Source organism: Antechinus flavipes, chromosome 4, assembly GCF_016432865.1.
Source record: "Antechinus flavipes isolate AdamAnt ecotype Samford, QLD, Australia chromosome 4, AdamAnt_v2, whole genome shotgun sequence".
Classification (NCBI taxonomy): Eukaryota; Metazoa; Chordata; class Mammalia; order Dasyuromorphia; family Dasyuridae; genus Antechinus; species Antechinus flavipes.
In genome coordinates this window covers 395,722,994-395,745,216 of record NC_067401.1, presented here as the reverse complement: position 1 = coordinate 395,745,216, position 22,223 = coordinate 395,722,994, and positions in this window count along the sequence as shown.

Genomic DNA, 22,223 nt, shown 5'->3' with positions numbered 1-22,223 from the left:
AGCCCAATGCAACAGGCAAACAGGAGCTATTGGACAAATCACTTTTGACCAACTAGCTGGGCAAGGTCAGTATGCAGAGAATTCAGAACAGATTCATTATCCCATAACAGTGTATGAGCAAATTTCTAAGGCTGCAATAAAAGCTTGGAATTCTCTCCCTGGACAGAAAGATGGAAATAAAGCTTTCACAAAAATAGAACAAGGTCCTAATGAACCTTTTTTCTGATTTTGTGGGACATTTGCAAACAGCTGTAATAAGAACCATTGGAGACAATGCAGCAACAGAAATAATGACTAGACATTTGGCTAAGGAAAATGCCAATGAGGTTTGCAAAAGAATTATCTAGGGACTAGACAAAGATGTTCCTTTAGAGGAGATCATAAGACACTGTGCCACAGTGGGCACAAATGCTTATTATACCCAAACTATGATGAACATGGGAAGACAGGGTCCTTCTTGGCAGAGGAATTCTAGAGAAACTCGTCAATGTTTTCAGTGTGGAAAAGTTGGACATTTGAGAGCTCATTGTAGAAATGGAGATAGAATGAGAAGACAGGGTGAGAGAAAATCCAAAACCCCATGTCCAAAATGTAACCGAGGCTTTCACTGGGTCTCTGAATGTAGATTGACCCAGAGGAATGAGAGACAGGGCCCAGCTCCAAAATATCAATCAAAAGATAGGTGAGGCATTGTTGGAATCCTTACTAACTGCTAATCTTACAAGAAGATTTTGGCCAGAACCTGAAACAAGGTACTAAGTAGAACTAGTAAACTTTGTACCTTTGTGAGTTCACACCTCCCTTGAAGCTCTTTGGTCCAGAGAGCACTATGGGAGAAAACCCATAATCCCTCTCTCTCGTATCCCACAATTCCTCCCTCTTGGATAAAAGAAACAGACAGAGGCTCTCGGTCAGATTTCAGCGGGATGACATGAAGAGTGGTGCTGGCTTTGGAGGCTGAAGAAAGCAGAGGCAGAAGCAAAGGACAAAGTGGCAAGAGCTCTTGGAACCAAGCAGAGAGATAGGCCTCTAAGCTAATCGGGCTAGAAGAAAAAGATCACCGCAAGGCATGATAGCAACTGAGGTTACACCCAGAAAGACTTTAGAAATTCAGGACTCTGATGTCATCAACCAACAGAAAAGCAATCAGGATTACAGTTGGGGAGAATACAGGCCTTTTAAACTAACTGGACAGTGTCCAGTGCAAACAGCTCCAATGTAATTGCCAGATGATGAGGAGAAATCCCCAAAGTGGTAAATAGAAGGGAATTAGATAGGTTAACTGCTTGGGAGAAAGGGTTTGCTTGTATTTTTACAGACAGAGAAGGATACAGATGGAGAACAAATCAGATGGGTGCCAATGAGCCGCATTCACCTGGTCCATCAGAGAGAAACAGAAAAAGAGAAAAACCTCAAAACAAAGGAGAAGATTTAAGATTTAAGAAGATTCTGACACCGAAAGAGCATGGCTGACAATGAGACTGTTAAAAGAACTTTAAAATCTTCAGGAATCATTGGATTTCCTAACACAAGATGAGATTTTTTTAGTTCTTGAAAAACTGGTAAGAATCATTGGATTCCTTGAGATGAAAAATTGTTGAAGAGACTATTTTAGTACTTCAAAGATTACAGGAATTATTGGATTCCTGGCACATGAACTAATGGACAATGGATTCTTTTTGGACTATTTCTAGGACTTATGGACATGTGTAAATTCTTAGGTTGGTTCATGTTATTTGTTACATTACTACTAGCCTGTGTGTATTGTTATGTGCTTATGTATTTTATGTAATCGCAAGAATCATTGGATTTCTTGAGATGAAAAATTGTTGATGAGACTATTGCAGTATTTAAATTTTCATGTTGATTCATGTCATTTGTTACATTACTACTAGCCTGTGTTATATTGCTATGTGCTTATGTAAATTATGTGTAATGTCTCCCATATTGATGGATTTATGTGTACCTGTTTCAAGTGAGCCCCTCCAGAAATGCGCTAATCTGGTTTGATTTCCTATTTCCTTTGGTGTTTTCATCTCCCTTCCTGAGATGTGAGGGAGGGTGTGATCACATTCTTTTCATGGTGTTTTCACTCCCTTTTTGACCAGTCAGGGAAGGCATGATCACCTTTTTTTGGGGGGTTCTCACATTCTTGAGAAGTCAAGGAGGTCATGACCACCTATGTTCTAAAAAAAAAGAAAGCAGGAGATGTTGGAATCTTTACATACTGTTAAGTCATTAGAGTTGAGATATTTTGGGCCAGAACCTGAAACAAGGTACTAAGTAGAACTAATTGATACAATGCTCATGTTTACACTTTTACTCATTGGAATTCACAAGTATGGGAGATTCACAAATTTAACTATGTAACTTTGTGAATTCACACCTCCCTTGAAGCTCTTAAGGCCAGAGAGCATGCTGGGAGATATCCCACAATTCCTCTCTCTCATATATAAGAAACAGACAGAGGCTCTCAGAGAGAACTCAGCTGAATTACATGGAGAGTGGAGCTGAATTGGAGGCTGAAGAAAGCAGAGGCAGAAGCAAAGGACAAAGCTGCAAGAGCTCTTAGAACCAAGAAGCCTCTAGAAAAACTAATTGGGCTACTTTGGAAGGAGAAAATAAATGTGTGCATTTTTACCAGCTGGCTGCATTTGGGTGATTATTATCTTTGAACTGATACTAAGGCTGCCTCCAGAAAACCTCCCCGAGAAACCTGCTCTCCCCCAGAGAAAACCATTACATTACTTTAAAGAACAACAAGAAAACACCACATAAGTGTGTAGGTATTTTTAAAAATAAAAATTCCTCAAATATGTGTGTGTGCACACACATGTGTTCGTGTAATGACAAACACACAGGAATATTAGTGGTTATATATATATATATATATATATATATATATATATATATATATATATATATTTAATTTTTAGGACTTAATCTAGGACTTCTTAATTAGGAGTCCACTAATTTCTAGGATATATTTCCAAGGGTCTATGAACTTGGGTAAGAATAATTTTATTTTCACTCACCCCTAACTAAAAGAGCCTGAACATCATTTTTCAAAAAATTATCAAAATTCCTGCGTGTTTGCCATCTAGGGAGGAGGTAGAGAGAAGGAAGGGAAAAATTGGAACACAAGGTTTTTCAAGATTTAATTTTGAAAAGTTATCCATATATTTTGAAAATTAAAAAGCTTTAATAAAAAAAAAATGTTTGCTACTAACAACTCCCTCACCAGTATGCCCTCTCTTTTATCACTTTACCCCCTCTTTCCCATATCCCATTCTTCTCCTATTTTCCTGCAAGGTAATGAGATTTATGTTCTAACATACCTAATAAACATATATAATAGGGGTATAGAAATTTTTTCAACTTCCCTTTCCTCCACCTCCTCCCCTAGATGGCAAGTAATACAATATATATTAAACAAAGTAGAATTATGTGTTAGATCGAATATATGCATGCATATATACAATTATCTTTCAACACAAGAAAAATCAGATCAAAAAGGAAAAAAGAATGAAAAAGAAAGTAAAATGCAAGGAAATAACAGCAAAAATAGTGAAAATGTTATGTTATGATCCACACTTAGTTCCCACAATCCTCTCTGTGGGTGTAGATGGTACTCTTCATCACAAAATCTTTGGAACTGGCCTGGATCATATCACTGTTAAAAAGAGCCACATCCATCAGAATTGATCATTGTATAGTCTTGTTGTTGCCATGTACAATGATTTTCTAATTCTGCTCTGAATGTAAGTCTCTTTAGGCCTCTGAAATCATCCTGTTGGTCTTCTCTTACAGAACAATAATATTCCATAATATTCATATAGCATAACTTATTCAGCCATTCTCCAACTAACGGGCAACCATTCAGTTTCCAGTTTCTTGCCACTACAAAAAGGACTGCCACAAACATTGTTGCACACGTGGATCCCTTTCCCTTCTTTATGATATCTTTGAAATACAAACCCAGTGCAAACACTACTGGATCAAAAAGTATGCACAGTTTGATAGTCTTTGGGCATAGTTTTAGATTGCTCTCCAGAATAGTTGGATCACTTTACAACTCTACCAACAATGTATTAGTGCAGTTTTTCTACATCCCCGCCAACTTTCATCATTTTCTTTTCCTGCCATCTTAGTTAATCTGAGAGGTATAGAGTCGTACCTCAAAGATGCCTTAATTTATGTTTCTCTGATAGAGTGATTTAGAATGCCTTTTCATATGATTAGAAATGGTTTCTGTTTTTTCATCTGAAAACTGTCTGCTCATATCCCTTGACTATTTATTGATTGGAGAATAGTTTGAATTCTTATAAATTTGAGCCAGTTCTCTATGTATTATAGATATGAGGCCTTTATTAGAACCCTTAAATGTAAACTTTCCCCCCAGCTTATTGCTTCCTTTCTAATCTTGTCTGCATTAGTTTTGTTTGTACAAAACCTTTTTAACTTAAGGTAATCAAAACCATCCCTTTTTTAATTCAATAATGCACTCCAGTTGTTCTTTGGTAACAAATTTCTTCCTTCTCCACATATCTGAGAGGTAAACTATTCTTTGTTCTTCTAACTTGCTTATAATATCATACTTTATATCTAAATCATGAACACATATCAATTTTATCTTGGTACAGGATGTTAGTTGTAGGTCAAATCTCTAGTTTCTGCCACATTAATGTCTAATTTTCCCAGCAATTTTTGTCAAATAGTGAATTCTTATTCCAAAAGCTGGGGTCTTTGGATATATCAACATTAGATTAACTAAAGTCATGGACTATTTTGTCCTGTGAACTTAACCTATTACAATGAACAACTACTTTATTTTTTTAGACAGTAATAAATTGTTTTGATGAACAGTGCTTTATAATATAGTTTTAGGTCTAGTAGAAGTAGCCCCCCATCATTTGCATTTTTTAATTAATTTCCTTGAAATTTTTGATCTTTTGAGCATCCAGATGAATTTTTGTCATTGTTTTTCCCGCTCTGTGAAGTAATTTCTTGGAAATTTGATTGGTGTGGTGCCAAGTAAGTAGATAAATTTAGTTAGCATTGTCATTTTTATTATATTAGCTTGGCCTACCCATGAGCAATTGATATTTTTTCCAAGAGATTAACTCTAACTTTCTTTGTGGGAAAATGTTTTGTTATTGTATTCATATAGTTCATGACTTTGCCTTGACAGATAAACTCCCAAATATTTCATATTTATTTTATTTTAAATGGAATTTAAAATGCAGTTATTTTATTTTATTTTTTTCTGGGTAACTAATAATTAATTTATTAATTAGACTAGGCAATAATCAGTAAATTGGTAATTGATGGTTTCTCTCCATGACCAAAGAAAAGATACTGAATACTTTAAATACCTTTAGAAAAGGGAGTGCTCCTGACAGATGACTCGGTGCTGTTTGGTGAACAATTAATGAAAATATGAGCAAAATAAGTCCTCAGCAACTCCTACTGAGAAAGTGGTTTGTTCAAGATACTCAGCCACCTCCAGTAATCTGGATAAAGGAATCCATCTCCATCTTGATCACTCTGGTTGGTTTCTTTTTTTTTTTTTAATAACTTTTTATTATTAAACTCATGCCAGGGTAATTTTTTACAGCATTATCCCTTGCATTCACTTCTGTTCCGATTTTTCCTCTCCCTCCCTCCACCCCCTCCCCCCAGATGGCAAGCAGTCCTTTACATGTTGAATAGGTTACAGTATATCCTGGATACAATATACGTGTGCAGAACCGAACAGTTTTCTTGTTGCACAGGGAGAATTGAATTCAGAAGGTATAAATAATCCAGGAAGAAAAACAAAAATGCAAGCAGTTTATAATCATCTCCCAGTGTTCTTTCTTTGGGTGTAGCTGCTTCTGCTCATCTTTGATCAATTGAAACTGAATTAGCTCTCTTTCTCGCAGAGATCCACTTCCATCAGAATACATCCTCAGACAGTATCATTGTTGAGGTATATAATGATCTCCTGGTTCTGTTCATTTCACTTAGCATCAGTTCATGTAAGTCTCTCCAAGCTTCTCTGTATTCATCCTGCTGGTCATTCCTTACAGAACAATAATATTCCATAATGTTCATATACCAGAATTTACTCAACCATTCTCCAATTGATGGGCATCCATTCATTTTCCAGCTTCTAGCCACTACAAACAGGGCCGCCACAAACATTTTGGCACATACAGGTCCCTTTCCCTTCTTTAGTATCTCTTTGGGGTATAAGCCCAGTAGAAACACTGCTGGATCAAAGGGTATGCACAGTCTGAAAACTTTTTGAGCATAGTTCCAAATTGCTCTCCAGAATGGCTGGATGTGTTCACAAATCCACCAACAATGTATCAGTGTCCCTCTTTTCCCATATCCCCTCCAACATTCCACATTATCTTTCCCTGTCACTCTAGCCAATCTGACAGGTGTGTAGTGGTATCTCAGAGTTGTCTTAATTTGCATTTCTCTGATTAATAATGATTTGGAGCATATTTTCATATATCTATAAATAGTTTCAATTTCTTCGTCTGAGAATTGTCTGTTCATATCCTTTGACCATTTATCAATTGGAGAATGGTTTGATTTCTTATAAGTTAGAGTCAATTCTCTATATATTTTGGAAATGAGGCCTTTATCAGAACCTTTGATTGTAAAAATGTTTTCCCAGTTTATTGTTTCCCTTCTAATCTTGTCTGCATTTGTTTTGTTTGTACAAAAACTTTTCAATTTGATATAATCAAAATTTTCTATTTTGTGGTCAATACTGATCTCTAGTTCTTCTTTGGTCATAAATTCCTCCCTCTTCCACAGGTCTGAGAGGTAAACTATCCTATGCTCTTCCAATTTATTTATAATCTCATTCTTTATGCCTAGGTCATGAACCCATTTTGACCTTATTTTGATGTATGGTGTTAAGTGTGGGTCAATGCCTAGTTTCTGCCATACTAATTTCCAATTTTCCCAGCAATTTTTGTCAAATAGTAAAATGCAGTTATTTTAAATGGAATTTTTCTTTGTATCTCTTGCTGCTGGACACTGTTGGTAAAATATTAAAATATTTATGATTTATGAAGATTTAGTTTGTATTCTGAAACCTTGCTAAAGTTGTGAATTGTTTGTAATAGTTTTTTAGATGATTCTCTAAGAGTCTCTAAGTATACAATCATATCATATGCAAAGAGTGATAATTTGGTTTCTTTCTTACTTATTGTAATTGCTTTAATCTCTTTTTCTTCTCTTATTGCCAAAGCTACCATTTCTAGTAATGGTTAAAAAAGGCAACATTGTTTCACCCCTGATCTTGTGAAGAATGGTTCTACTTTATCCCAACTCCATCTGATGCTTGCTGATGGCTTTAAATACATGCTACTGGTCATTTTAAGGAAAACTCAATTTATTCCAATACTCTCTAGTGTTTTTGATAAAAATGGGTTTTTTTCTACTGGATTTTGTCAAATACTTTTTCTGCATTTATTGAGATAATCATATGATTTTTGTTTGGTTGGTTATTGATATAGTCAATTATACTAATAGTTTTCCTAAGATTGAGCCATTCCTGGTATAAATCCTACTTGGTCATGGTGTATTATCGTGGAAAAAACTTGCTGTAGTCTCTTTGGTAATATTTTTTCCATAAATATTCATTAGGGAAATGGGTCTATAATTTTCCTTTTTTTGTTTTCACCCTACCTAAAATAGGTATCAGCCATATCTGTGTCATGAAAATAATTTGATAGGATTCCTTCTTTCCCTATTTTTCCAAAGAATTTGCATAATATTGGACTTAATTTTTCTTTAAATGTTTGGCAGAATTCAAATGTAAATGAATCTGAACTTGGAGATTTTTTCTTAGGGTGTTCATTAACAGCTTGTTCACTTCTTTTTCTAAAATGGGACTATTTAAGTAACGTGTTTCCTTCCCTTTCATCTGGGCAATCTATATTTTTTGTAAAGATTCATCCACTTCACTTAGAGCATCACACTTATTGTCACATATTTGAACAAAATATTTCCTAATTATTACTTCAATTTCCTCTTTATTAATGGAAATTCTCCTTTTTCTTCCTTTTCATTTTTTATACTAACAATTTGATTTTCTTCTTTCCTTTTTCTGACCAAATGAACTAAAGATTTATCAATTTTGTTGGTTTATTCATAAAATCAGGTCTTAGTGTTGTTTATTAGTTCTATAGGTTTTTTTTTTTACTTTTAAATCTTATTGATTTTCTCTTTTATTTTCAGAATTTCAAATTTGCTATTTACTTTTTTTTTTATTCTTCTAGCTTTTTTAGTTGTATGCCCAATTCAATGATCTTCTCTTTCTCTATTTTATGCAAGTAAGCATCTACAGATGTAAAATATCCCCCAAGAACTACTTTGATTGCACCCCATACATTTTTGTATGTTGTCTCATTATTATCATTCTTTTGGATGAAAGTATTGATTGTGTCTATGATTTGTTGTTTCACACATTCATTCTTTAAGAGAAGATAATTTGGTTTCCAATTAATTTTTGTTCTATTTCTCTTTATCATATATGCTTCTTATTGCATTGTGATCTGAAAAGAGTGTATTTACTATTTCTGCCTTTTCATATTTTATTTTGAGGTGTTTATGCCCTAAATATGATCAATCTTTAAAGAAATTCCATGAACAACTGAGAAAAAAGTATACTCCTTTCTGTCTCCTTTCAATTTTCTTTAAAGATCTATCATGCCTAACTTTGCTAAAATTCTATTTACCTCTCCATAACTTCTTTCTTGTTTATTTCATGGTTTGATTTATCTACTTCTGAGACAGCAAGGTTGAGATCTCCCACTATTATAGTCTTGCTGTCTATTTCTTCTTGCAGTTCTCTTAACTTCCCTTTTAGGAATCTGGATGCTATACTACTTGGTATATAAATGTCTAAACATTGATATTGATATTACTTCATGTTGATATTGTTATTACTTCATTATCTATGGTACGCATCAGCAAGATATAGTTTCCTTCCTTATGTCTTTTAATTAGATGTGGTTTTGCTTTTGCTTGATCTGAAATCACAATTGTTACCCCTGCTTTTTTTTTTTTTTTTCTGGATTTTAATCCAGTCTGCTATCTGCCTCCATTTTATGGGAGATTTCATCTCATACACATTCACAATTAAAAGGACTAATTCTCTATTTCCTGTCATCTTATTTAGCCTGTTATGCTTTTCTTTTTCCTTTCCCCATTTCCCTCCTCCCCAGTATTTTGCTTCTGAGCACCATTTTCCTCAAACAGCCTTCAACTCCTCCCCCTTTCTTACACCTTTCCTCAAGTACTGTTTTCCCTTCCATTACACTTCCCCTTTTTTTTCCCCTGTCCCTTCCCACTTCCCTATAAGGTGAGACAAGTTTCTGTGTGAAGCCAAATATATCTGGTATTCTCTCTTTGAGCAAAATCTTAGTAAGAGTAAGATTCATACAATGCCCACATAAATCATCAGCATTCTTATATATCACTAACAAACTCCAACAGTTAGAGAAACAAAGAGAAATTACATTTAAAGTAACTGCCAATAGTATAAAATATTTTGCAATCTTTCCGCCAAGGGAAAGTCAGGAACTATATGAGCAAAACTACAAAAGTTTCCACACAAATAAAGTCAGATCTAACCTATTAGAAAAATATTAATTGTTCTTGAATAGGCTGAGCGAATATAATAAAGATGACAGTACAACTAAGCTAATCTATTGATTTAGTGCTATATCAATCAGACTCTCAAAAAAACTATTTTAATGACCTAGAAAAAATAACAACAAAATTAATCTGGAACAACAAAAAGTCAATACTTTCAAGGGAACTAATGAAAAAAAAAATCAAATGAAAGTGGCCTAGCTGTACTAGATCTAAAACTATATTATAAAGCAGAGATTACCAAAACCATTTGGTATTGACTAAGAAATGGACTAGTTGATTAGTGGAATAAGTTAGGTTCACAGGACAAAATAGTAACTTTAATAATCTAGTGACAAACCCAAAGACCCCAGCTTTTGGGATAAGAATCCATTGTATGACAAAAATTGCTGGGAAAATAGGAAATTAGTATGGCAGAAACTAGCCATTGACCCACACTTAACACTGTACACCAAGATAAGGTCACAATGGGTTCATGATCTAGGCATAAAGAATGAGATTATAAATAAATTAGAAGAACATAGGATAGTTTACCTCTCAGATATGTGGAAGAGGAAGGAATTTGTGACCAATGAAGAACTAGAGATCACTATTGATTGTAATGGGCTGAAGCTCCAGCAGATGCACTAAAGTCCCAAGCACATGAGGCTAAATAGTAATTGGACCATACTCTATTAATATATATGCTTGGAGAAAGAATGGCCCCCGCCCACTCTTTGTGCAAGTCCTGATGTGTTATATAGAAAATGATGATTTTGGTGGGTGGAGGCAGAGGGGCAGAGAGAGAGGGGATGGTTCCTGTCTCAGCTGCTGGAGGGAGAAGGGGTAGCTGTCATTGCCCCAGCACCTCCCCACCAATGTCCAACCACTCCTATAACTAGATTGCAAAAGGGACTAATTAAAGCCAAGGCGGAAGGGAGAAATGTAACTGAACTCCAAGCTCACATTTTTCCTGTGATTCAACAGTTTAACTCTTCAGGTCAAGAAAGTAAAAGATACACTCCTTTTGATATAGAAATCCTCAAAGACCTGAAAAAGGCTTGAACTCTTTATGGGGTTACATCAGCTTATGTTAAGATGTTATTACAGAATTTGGCTTTTGAAATCTTGACCCCTAATGACTGGGAATCTATAGCAAGGGTATGCCTAGAACCTGGACAAAACTACTTGTAGCTTTCTGAATATAGTGAGCTCTGTAGGATACAGGACCAACAAAATAGTCAAAGTGGAGGTCATGCTGCAATCATCTGTGACTTACTAACAGGTGTAGGTTCCTATGCAGCTGTTGCAGTACAGATTAATTATGCCATAGCAGCATATAAGCAAATTGTTGCTAATACTATCAAAGCATGGGCTTCTCTCCACAATAAAGATGACAAGGGTGTGGCCTTCACAAAAATAACACAAGGGCCAAATGAGCCCTTTACTGACTTTTTGGGATGTTTGCAGACAGCTATCACAAGAACTAATAGTGAAAATGCAGTAACAGACATTTTGATAAGGCAACTTGCTAAGGAAGCTGCTAATGAAGTTTTCAGAAGAATTATACTAGGACTGAGCAAGGATGCTCCTTTAGAAGAGCTCATAAAATGCTATGCCACAAGGGGCACAAATGCTTTTTATAGTCAGGCTATGATGCAGACTTCCCAAGATCCCAACATGGGAAGACAGGGTCCCTTCTGGCAAGGGACTTCCAGAAAGACTCATTAATGCTTTCAGTGTGGTAAAGCAGGGCATCTGAAAGTTCAATGTTGGTATATAGAACAGGGTGGGAGAACAAGACCCAATACCCCATGTCCAAAATGCAACAGAGGCTTCCATTGGGCCTCAGAATGCAGACAGATTCAGGGAAACAGGATGAGGGGCCCAGCCCCAGGGCCAAGGCAAAAAACACTTAGGGCATGATGGCAGCCAAAGGTGCACCCAGAGAACGCCTACAAGTCCAGTACCCAGACATGACCAATCAGCCAGGAAGCCATCTGATGGGAGAAGGGGATTACACAATCAATCAGCCGGGAAGCAACCTGATGGGAGAAAGGGATTACAATTGGGGAGAATAGAGTTGTATGCAGCTGGGACAACTGAGATACCCCCTGGAGAGGTGAAATCTGTTCCTCTCCAGCCTATGGATTCCTTGCCTCCAGGCATAGCAGGCTTGACCATTTCACCTCCTTTTTGTATGTACAAATCAGTGTCCATCCACACACTGATGTGGGAAACTGGGAAATGTGTAGATAATATCCCAGTCAGTAATACAGGTAGACAATGTGTGACTTATCAACCAGGAGAAGTAGTAGCATCAGGTTTACTCATACGGAATCCTAATAAGCAACCGAGTGATAGTCACCCAGATTCGGATTCCAGGCCACAAAATCCAGGAATATACTGGACAGCAGCTGTGACAGCTGACCGACCTATGCTCACAATCTATATAAATGACCTACCATTAGAAGGATTGGTAGACACAGGTGCAGATCGTACAGTCATTAGAGGTGCCATTTGGTCCAGTCACTGGCCAAAGATTAAGGCAGACACCTACATGTCTGGAGTAGGAGGATCAATAGCAGCTAAAGTTAGTGCTGCCCCTACAAGATGGACTTTTGAAGGCAAAACAGGAGTGTTTACTCCTTTTATAGTTGAAAAAATCCCTATCAATCTGTGGATAAGAGATGTTTTACAGCAATTAGGGTTAAAAATGAGTACTTTGGTGTTTTAAACAGGGCTGCTGTTTAACACTTTCACCTATTCCTAGCCAATGGAAAAAACTGATACACTAGTGTGGATAGAACAGTAGCCCTTAGGTAGCGATAAAATTTAGGCCTTATTAGATATAGTACAGGAGCAACTTGACTAAGACCACTTACAACCTTCTCTAAGTCCTTGGAATTCCCCAGTATTTGTTAAAAAGAAATCTGGAAAATGGAGGATGTTGACTGATTTAAGAAAGGATAATGAACAGATGGAAACTATGGGAACTTTTCAGCTTGGACTTCCATCTCCTACTCAATTGTCTAGAGAATAGCCTCTTTGGGTCATATAAATTAAGGATTGTTTCTATTCTATCCCTCTGGATAAGAAGGATATGAAAAGATTTGCCTTTTCAGTACCCAGCGTTAACTTAGTTGAGCCTTATAAAAGCTATGAATGGACAGTTTTGCCACAGGGAATGAAAAACAGCCCCACTATGTGTCAAATGTATGTTGCTGCTGCTCTTGCTCCAGTAAGAAAAGCATTTCCAAAAGTTATGCTATTACATTGTATGGATGATATATTGGGATGTGCACCTGAGGAACAAATGTTAGAAGCATGTCTACAAAAGACCATAGAAACACTAAGGAATTACAAATTATACATAGCTCCAGAAAAAATTCAAAGACATGCTTCTTTTCAATATTTAGGATATGAAGTATACTTTAAGGTGTTTACAATACAAAAATTGTCCTTAAGAACAGAGAAGCTAAACACCCTAAATGATTTTCAGAAATTGATACGAGATATCCAATGGATGCAACCAGTGCTAGTCCTGACTCTTTATCAGTTACAACCTATATATATATAGGGGATACAGTGCTTTAAATTTACCACGGCAGCTTATAAAAGAAGCTCAAGAGGCTTTGAGAAAAGTTGAACTGGCTTTATCCAATGTGGTTGAAAGAGTCACTCAAAAACCCTTGGAAATATCAGTTTTTTTTGCCACACAAGAGGCACCCACAGCAATCCTTCATCAAGGAGACAGTGTGATAGAGTGGGTGAATCTCCCGGCACAACCAGAACAAAGCCTTACTCCTTACTCAGTGCTTGGGCTAGAATTTTATTAAAGGCCATTAAGCAAGTAGTACAATTATCTGGGACAAGACCTGACAAGATATACACCTTTAATACCAATACACAAATTGATGTGTGCTGTGAGACCATCCCAGAATGGCAAATTTTATTAGCCATGGCTCCAAATTTTACACATGAGTCTCCATTAAAGATAACCAGACTATTACATAATTGGTGATGGATTCTTGAAGAAAAAGTTTTTAAAGTCCCTCTTAAAGGACCAACTATCTTTACAGATGCATCCAAACATAATGTGCTATATACTCTCATGACTTAACTATAAAGAGAGTAGTCAGAACTCCTTTTCAATCCACTCAGCAGAATGAATTGTATGCGATCATTCTAGCTCTTACTTATTATCCAGGAGACATAAAGATAATATCTGATTCAGCCTATTCAGTAGGTGTGGTACAAAGAATTTCCACAGCCCAAATAAAATTTGTATCCTCTAATATATCTTAGCTCTTTAAGAAACTTCAAGAGCAAGTGAGAAAGTAAAGATTTATATTTTGCATATCCACTCTCATAGTGGACTTCTAGGTCCCATTTTTGATGGTAATTCAAAGGCAGATATCCTTCTAACTATGTTGGTCAATACTCCTTTATTCAAGAAGCCCAGGCATCTCATTATAAATATTATCAGGCTGCTCGAGCTTTATGTTTACAATTTGGAATAACAAGAGAGGAAGCTAGGAGCATAGTAAAAGCCTGTACGGCTTGCCTTCCTTTCCACGCTCTTACACTGCCTCCAGGGAAGAATGCTTGTGGTTTGAGACCCAATAAAATCTGGCAAATGGATGTGATCCATTATAAATCTTTTGATCATCTGTCTTTTATCCACATTGTGGTAAATACCTTTTCAGAATTCACTTTTGCAATACCAGAAGCAAAAGAGACAGCCCGAGTGGTCACTGAATTCCTCACACAAGCATTTGCCATTATGAGTGTGCCACAAGCAAGAAAAACAGATAATGGACCTGGATATTCTTCTAAACTTTTTGCACAGTTTTGTGCACAGTATCAGATTTTACACACCACTGGCATACCTTTTAATCTTCAAGGACAGGCAATATTAGAGAGAAGAAACAGAGACATCAAGATTTTCCTCCAAAAACCAAAAAATGGAGGAGCCATAGTTAACCTTAGAGAACTTTTAAATTGAGCTCTATATACTATTATTTTTTTTTAATTTTTTGATAAAGCTGCACTGGCAAGAGTTGTAATGGGCTGAAGCTAGAGTTGATACCTTGAGGTCCCAAGCACATGAGGCTAAATAGTAATTGGACCATACTCTATTAATATATATGCTTGGCGAAAGAATGGCCCCTGCCCACTCTTTGTGCAAGTCCTGATGTATTGTATAGGAAATGACGATTTTGATGGGTGGAGGCAGAGGCGCAGAGAGAGAGGGGAAAGAGACTGCTGGCTGGTTCCTGTAGCAGCTGCTCACATTGCTATCATGATCCCCCTTTACCTCCACAAAGAATAAAGATTGAAGATTTTTCCCTTAACCTGAATTCCTGACTCTGGCTGATTTTAAAATACACGGTCATCACAATTGATCATTAAATAAGAATTTAGTTATATCAAACTAAAAACCTTTTGTAAAAACAAAACTAATGCAGACAAGATTAGAAGTGAAGCAAAAAAGAGGGAAAACATTTTTACAGTCAAAGGTTCTGATAAAAGCCTCATTTCCAAAATATGTAGAGCATTTACTCTAATTTATAAGAAATCAAGCCATTCTCCAATTGATAAATGGTCAAAGTATATGGACAGACAATTTTCAGATGATGAAATTGAAACTCTACTCATATGAAAGAGTATTGCAAGTCACTATTAATCAGAGAAATGCAAATTAAGAGAACTCTAAGATACCACTACACTCCTGTCCAATTGGCTAGGATGACAGGAAAAGATGATGCTGAATGTTGGAGGGGATATGGGAAAATTGGGACACTGATGCATTGTTGGTGGAATTAAGAAGTAATCCAATAATTCTGGAGAGCAATTTGGGAGTATGCTCAAAAAGTTATCAAACTGTACATTCCCTTTAACCCAGCAGTGTTACTACTGGGCTTATAATACCAAAGAGATTTTAAAGAAGGAAAAGGGACCCATATGTGCAAAAATGTTTGTGGCAGCCTTTTTTTGTAGTGCCTAGAAACTGGAAATTGAATGGATGCCCATCAATTGGAGAATGGCTGAATAAATTGTGGTATATGAATGTTCTGAAATATTATTATTGTTCTGTAAGAAATGACCAGCAAGATGAATACAGAGAGGCTTGGAGAGATTTGCATGAACTGATGCTGAGTGAAATGAGCAGAACCAGAAGATCATTATACACTTCGACAACGATATTGTATGAGCATGTATTCTGATGGAAGTGGATTTCTTTGACAAAGAGACCTAAATCAGTTTCAATTGATAAATGATGGACAGAAGCAGCTACACCCAAAGAAAGAACACTGGAAAATGAATGTAAACTGTTTGCATTTTTGTTTTTCTTTCCGGGTTATTTTTACCTTCTGAATCCAATTCTCCCTGGGCAACAAGAGAACTGTTCGGTTCTGCAAACATATATTTATCTAGGATATACTGCAACATATTTAACATATATAGGACTGCTTGCCATCTAGGAGAGGGAGTGGAGGGAAGAAGGGGAAAAATCGGAACAGAAGCGAGTGCAAGGGATAATGTTATATATATAAAAAAAAATTACCCTGACATGGGTTCTGTCAATAAAAAGTTATTATAAAAAAAAAAAAAAGGAAAAAAAAAAGAAAGAAAGGAAGCAGGAGAAGGGGCCATAAGACAGACTGCTTTATTATCCTTTGAGAGAAAGGAATACCAGACTGGAATTATATCTGTCTGCTCCACCTCTTAAAAAACAACAGCAACAACAACAATAACAACAAAAACAATACTATATAATGATCAATTCTGATGGACATGGCGCTCTTCAACAATGAGATGAACCAAATCAGTTCCATTCATTCAACAATGAAGAGAACCAGTTACACCCAGCAAAAGAACTATGAAAAATGTATACAAACCACAACATAGCATTTCCACTACCTCTGTTTTTGTCTGCTTGCATTTTTGATTTCCTTCTCAGGTTATTTTTACCTTATGTTTAAGTCTGATTTTTCTTGTGCAGCAAAATAACTTTATGGATATGTATACATACATTGTATTTAACATATACTTTAACATATTTAACATGTATGGGTCTATTTGCCATCTAGGGAAGGAGGTGGGAGGAAGGAGGGGAAAAGTTGATAAAGAAGGTTTTGCAAGGGTCAATGCTGAAAAATTATCCATGCATATATCTTTTAAATAAAAAGCTGTAATAAAATAATAATAATAATAATAATAAAAATTTTTAAAGTATGGCTGTGAAGTCAGACACAACGGAAATGACTAAACAACAAATACATATTTCAACTTTAATTAAATAATTTAATAAACATCTTTAAAAAAAAGATTCACACACTATTCATCCCCCTCCCATTTTTCCCTTAATCATGGTATATCTTCTTTGCCTCTTCATGAGATGTAATCTCCTTCTTTTTACCTCCATATTCCTCTTTTTCCAGTACAACCCCCTTTTTACCTTTACTTTCTTTTTTATATTATCACAATAAAATCAAATTATGCCTGTACTTTCTATGTATACCCAAAACAGAGATATAGTTCTTATGAATTCTTTTTATCTTTTTATGCTTCTCTTGAATTCTATATTTGGTTCTATATTGGAGTTCTATATTTTTAGCTCTAGTCTTTTCATCGGAAATAAATGAAATTCACCTGTATCATCGAATGTCCATCTTCTTCCCTGAAAGATAATGATCAGTTTTGCTGAACAGTTGATTCTTGGCTTCACTCCAAGTTCTTTTGCCTTTTGGAATATCAGATTCTAGGCCATTCAATCCTTTCTGAGTCAAAATTATATTAAAAAAAAAAAAAAGAACCTTGTCCCAATTAATAAATTATCAAAATCTGTAACCATAAGTCTATAAATTCATTCATATCCTTTGACCTAACAACACCAGTACTGGACATGAATACCAAGACACTTTTTTAAAAATCTTTTCCCAATTGGCCAATTCTGCTTTTTTAAGCAATTATTTTAACTGAATTTTTGTACCTCTATTTTAATTTGCTCAATTATGTTTTTATTTAATATTTTCTCCAGTTACATTCAAAACATTTTTTTTCTATTTTATTTTTATTAAATTGGAAAAAATCCACTATTCACTTTCTGAAAAACTCTTAGGTATGTTATAGTCAAACTCTAGAGTTTCCCGCTCAAAGAGAAAATATTTTTTTGCATCCATGAATAAAACATTCAAATACTTGTACTACCATCATGATCATACAAGATTTAATAGCTATCACATTAATATAGCAAAGGGTTTAGAATATGATATTCTAAAATACAAAGCACCTGAGATTATAATAACAAATATCTATGTACTTAGCAAAATGGTGCATAATCCTTTAAAGATGGACATTTAATGAACAATGGACATTTAAGAATTTCTGATAAAAAAAAACTGACAAGAAAATTTAATTTTCAAATATAAGATTTAAAAGAAACATTTAAAAATTGTAAAAGATTCAGTAAGGTTAGCTGTTTACATTTCTATGTGGGAAAATCCTACATGTATCTTCTAAAATCTTATCATTACTTTGGCAGTTAGAAGGATTATCATTAGATAAAGGTGTGGGAATGAATAAGCTCCACTGGAATGATATACAAAAATAGGTGATAAAGAGAGATCTCCTAGGAAGAAGGGTTGAAGGAGAAGATAGAGATTCATCTCACATAAAAGTTTTTATAGTAAAGGGAAAAATGGGGGAGTATGTTCTATATTTTAATCTCACATCCAGTGAAGGTAAAATTAAAGCAAATATTGAGTTATTTGGTCCAATTTAGTGCTAATAAACTGACAATCTAAGTTAAATGGAAGAATATTTATAAAAAATATATATGTCCAGATTAACAGAATAGGAAACATAATACTTAAAAACCCTACCTTATACAAATAAATTGAATAAATTAAATCTCTTTAATCAGATCCTTAAGAAAAAAAATTATTCATGGTCAGATGAATTTAGATGAGATTTATACAAATTACTTAAGGAAAAATTCATCCAAGTAGTATATAAATTTGAAAAAAAAATTGTAGGGAAAAAAAGTCCTACAAATTTCCCTTACGAAACAAATATGCTGTTGACACCTAAATCAGGAAGAGGAAAAAAGAAAAGAAATAAAGAAAACTACAGACAATTTCCTTAATGAATATCAATGAATTTTTTATATATGTAAAACACTACCAAAGAGATATAGAAACATATAACAGAGGTCTCACATTATAATTTGGTGGGATTTATGCTATAAATACAGTATTGGTTCAATATTAGAAAAACTATCAGCCTAATTGACCAGATCAATAACAATAAGAGAAAAAAAACTGATTATTTCAATAGATTCAGCAGAAGAGTTTGACAAAATTCAATATCCATTCCTAATTAAAAAAAAAAAAAACAGAAAGCATAAGAATAAATGAAGCTTTCTTTAAAATGATAATTACTAGCTATCTAAAACCATCAACAAGAATTATCTGTAATGGAAATAATCTTGAAGCTTTCCCAATAAAGTCAGGATTTAAACAAGTTTGTTACAGCAGAGAATTTTTTTTGCATGACCCTGGCTATATAGGTATATAAACTAAATATACAAATCAAATATTTACTTATTATAATTTTATAATTAATTATAATTCCATGACCCCACTGTCAGTTATACGACTCCATATGGGACTACAAATTAATTTAAGATGCTTTGTTGTAGATAAGAACAGCAATGATATAGGGTATACAATTGTGAAAGATTTAATTATTCTGATCAAGACAATAATACAATTCCAAAGAACCATTGAAAAAAAGAGTTATTCTTTTCCAGAGAGAGACATGCAGATTAAAGCATGCTCTTTAAAAAAAATTAAAAAAAATTTCTCTTTTGTTTTTAGTTTAATTTATTAGTATTTTCCTTTGCAGAGCTGCTAATCTGGAAATGTTTTGCATCTCTTTGCAACTGCAGTCTAAATAAATTGCTTGCCTTCTCATCAAGAAGGGAAGGACCCAAAGGATAAAGTATTTTTAACTCAAAATTTAAAAAAAAAGAGGTTTTTAATATTGTTCATTATTGTTCATGTAATTGGGAAATATTTAATAAAATACAATATATTTAAATATCATTGATGTAACTTATTATTAATAATTGGATGAATGGTTTAATATAATCTTCATTTGCATATATTTTTAAAGGTTTAACTCAGGTATGTAGTCATTCAAATTGCTGTGAAAATTTGTTGGTCAGTCATTCTTTTAAATTCCAAAACTGTTATCTGCTTCCTCTTCACAATCAATTATATTAAAACAGAATAAATGCACCTTCAAATCTCCCTATTTTTAGATCTAAAACTACAAGCTTTTTTTTTTCTTTTCCTCACCCTGCCTCCATATCACCTTTCATCAGTTTCCCATAGGTTGAGATTATTACAAATGGAACTTCATTAAGTCACTTTTTTTTTTTTAACAATCCACAGGAGATTTAATTGGTAGGGTCAGCAAGAATAACATTTCTGATGACCAGTGCTTACTTTTGAGGAAAGCAATTAAAGACTTCCCTTGTGATATCATACAAACATATGTACAGTAGGATAAAGAAATTAAAAAGTCAGAATCTCTAGAGATTTGTAATATTACAGTGTATGAGTATAGCCTGCTTTTTTTTTTTTTTTGGTTTTGTTTTTTGTGCTGGGAGGGCAACTGATCAGTGGGCAATGATTGATTTGTTTATAAGAGTTATATATTAATGCAAGTGAATAATTATCACCCAAGGTCCAAAAATTAAATGTTTCAATATTAGAAATTCTAAAATTAACAAAAAGTAAAATGACAGAAATTATAATGATGATGATTTTTTTGTATGTCTTCATTTAAATCAGTTGCCCTTAGGTAAGGAGATGCTTTATTTTCCAACATGCCATATGGCTTTGTTGCTAATAATGCAAATGTATATATATTGAGATAACCCATCTAGGGTGATATAATATGTAAAGACCTTCACTGCATCTGTTAAAATGGTAAATGACAAAGACTCCCTTCTTTATATCCTATAAAAAGAAAGAAAAATGTCCTTTATTTTTAAACACTTCTTGGAAAATCAATAGTAAGGCACAAACATTTGCCAACTGCTTTGCTTGTTTGCTTTTTTGTTTTCGCCTTTGGGCATATTAGAAAATTCCATAGGACTCAAGAGATTTAGTGATTCTCACTGGACCAGACTTCAGTAGACAAGTGAAAAATGAATGCATTGGCCACAACCAATTAAACAAAATCACCGTTCTTGAAAATATGTCTCCCCTCATCATGTTTTTAAATAAAATAAAAGGGAAAATAAAACCTTCTTCTATGGAAATTTCTCAGCATCCTTACTGCTTATAAGATGAAACTGAAAATATGTCAGATACAATATTCTTAGATTCATGTGTATTTTTAAAATGTCTATATTGAAAGGAAAAAAATGATCAGTTGTAGTGTTCTGCTTGGTTTTCTGGAGGTCTTGGGACCAGCCTTCATTTCAGCAGAGTAATAGCCAGGAATAAAGTCCAAATTCTTTATTGTCTCCTTGCCTGGGGCTGGGCAACTTTCTGGAGAGCCTTTCAGACTGGCCTTGGTCTCAGTGGGGGAAGTGCAGGAGGCCAGCCACCACAGGATGTGAAAGGGCTTGTGCTTCAGCCTCCAGTTACCACAAAAGTGGACAATTGAATTAATGTGTCTCTCAGTCCCTGCTGACTGTTATATACTCTATTATAATTAGATCATTTACAGTATACTGAGTATAAACCAATCATTATATCACTAGGGAACCATTATTTGTTCTAAGATTAAATCAATCATACTGAACTAGAGAACTATTAATCACCATGCTAAACTAAGTAACCATTGTCTTATCAATTTCACTTAGTACCTTGTAAGAATCCTTGTTTCAAGTAGAGTTCTGGTTCATAACAATCAATAATTTTAAAAAAGGAAGCAAACTACACAAAGAAAAAGAAACACACCAAAGAAAGCAGCAACTTAGAAGATGAACTCAGTGGATTCAGATATATTACAGGTTCCTACAAAATGAAAACTAGTTGGGGGGAAAAAAAAACAGAGCAAGTAAAATCAGATGATTTTGAAACCCTGAGATTGTTCTGGCTAGAAGTTTTATCTCCTTGGAAACTAAAATTGCTAAAATTTCATCTTAAAACAATTATTAAGGCCATTTTAACACATTTCATAGATTCATAAGTTTTATACATGAAAGTGTATAAATCGTGTCCCTGTTGATTTCTCCATACTAATATTTCTTGCACAAACCTTTTTCCTTTTTTTTCCCATTGCTATTATCCAAGAAACTTACTATTCTATTGTTTAAGTCATAAAATAGGTCTAACTCATCTATATGCCTTCTGTATCTCTTTTTCCTCACTAAACTTATACAGTACAACCAAATAAATGTTTTGAAATCCTTGCTTACCTAATATTACACAAAATTTTTAATTTTTAAAAAATAATGTTGGGACATATATAAGAGTCTATACCAAGTTCTATTGTATTTAATTTTGTGTGTATTTTCCAATTACTCTATATTGCTTATGTATTTTTCTCAT